Source organism: Panthera leo, chromosome A3, assembly GCF_018350215.1.
Source record: "Panthera leo isolate Ple1 chromosome A3, P.leo_Ple1_pat1.1, whole genome shotgun sequence".
In the NCBI taxonomy this organism is placed as follows: Eukaryota; Metazoa; Chordata; class Mammalia; order Carnivora; family Felidae; genus Panthera; species Panthera leo.
Window position 1 is genome coordinate 66,198,658 of NC_056681.1, and position 1,761 is coordinate 66,200,418.

Genomic DNA, 1,761 nt, shown 5'->3' on the forward strand with positions numbered 1-1,761 from the left:
AAAATGATTAATTAAGCAGAATTTTATTTCCAAGCTCATTAAAGATTACTACAAACACAAAGTATCTTTTAAAGGTGTCCCAAATTGGGGCACCTGGATGGCTCAGTCAGTTGAGCGTCTGACTTCGTCTCACGTCATGATCTCGTGGTTGGCGGTGGGTTCAAGCCCTGTGTTGGGCTCTGTGCTGACAGGTCAGAGCTTGGAGCCTGTTTCAGATTCTGTGCCTCCCTCTCTCTCTTCCCCTCCCCGAGTCATGCTCTTTCTCTCTCTCTGTCTCTCTGTCTCCCTCTCTCTCAAAAATAAAAATGTTAAAAAAATTTTTTTAAGTGTCCCAAATTAAATCAAAGCACATCATCAAAGTAAAACACTTGTGACATTAAGAATTTAGGTTGTAGTGTTTTCCATTATTTTGTTTTTAATCATTTGCAATGTTCAGAAGATCACATGTAAACATTTTTTAAGACATGAAATGATGTACCTTTTTTTAAGATACAACCACGACTATAAAGTAGAGGAACTTAAGATAAAGACCGAATCTTTACAAATATGTTTGCTAAGAAACAGCTCCCATGTTTAGTGTTACAAATAAAATAATCTTCTCATTTAGAAAAATCAAGACATCATTTGATCAATAAAACTTATTCTTCTCCCAGTTTTATACTTGCTTGTCCTCATTTAGAAACTGTTAAATTCATGAGAAAATAACAAGTTTTGTTATGGTATAAAAATCTTAGGAACAACAAATTAACAAAATACAAATTTTTTAACAAAAATGTTTTCCTTCCCAAACTGTAAACATCTAGTCAATAAAACAAACATGATATTCCAGATATAGAAACACTAGTAATTTGCTCATGAAAAAAGTATATTTGGTGGTAACATTTTTGTTTGTCTTAAATATAGAAGCACTTTACCAAAAGAATCAGGCCATTATTATCTAAAGTCCATTCTTTCACTCAGTTCTCTTATCCGAGTAGAAACTCATCAATTTCTGTAGAATTTTGGCTATAGGACCAGGCCACAGGACAGGCCTGAAATATCTAAGAGTCATTTGGCTGGAAAAAAGTGTTTTCTTGAGACTTAGAAGCAGTCATCCATCACTTTATGCTTAAAAGCATTCCTCAGGAAACTTCTTCCCAGCCTTTAGAATAAAGCACAGGATCTGGGCTCCCAGAAAGTGTTGCTTTCAGCTGGAACACCTACCAGCAGGGCATCCTTGCAGGCATTTTATGTGCAGTACTGTTGAAGCTCTGCAGGTGCCTGTGAGACCTTGATACTCTCCACACTGGCATCCAGCTTGAGCTGCTCCATGAGGCATTGCAGGACATTCACGCTGGCCCCAAAAGACATGGCAGCAACACAGGGCTCCAGTGGCCTGTATGTTAGACTTCTATAAAAAAAAAATTATTAAACTTTATTGAGGGACACTAAAGGATACTCTAAAAATGCAGAGGTATACTATATTCGTGGATAGATAGGTCAGCATTGTAAAGATGTCATTTTCCACAAATTTATATGTGGATTCAAAGCATTCCAATCAAAATCCCAACACATTATTGCATGTAGGATTTGGTAAACGTATTGTAAAATTCATATGAGAGTGAAATAAGAAAAACAAAGTGAAGGAATTGTCCTATCAGGGATTATTACTTACCATAAGGTCATAGTAATTACGACAATGTGTCATTGGCACAGGCATAGAGAAATAGATCACTGAAACAGAATAGAGAGCTCATGAACAGATCAACACATATAGGGATA

General features: G+C 36.3%; 1 pseudogene; it reads right to left on the reverse strand.

Annotated features, from left to right (window-relative positions):
* Positions 1-852: 852 nt before the first annotated feature.
* Positions 853-1,350, reverse strand: LOC122215020 (annotated as a pseudogene).
* Between the last annotated feature and the right edge of the window lie 411 nt (positions 1,351-1,761).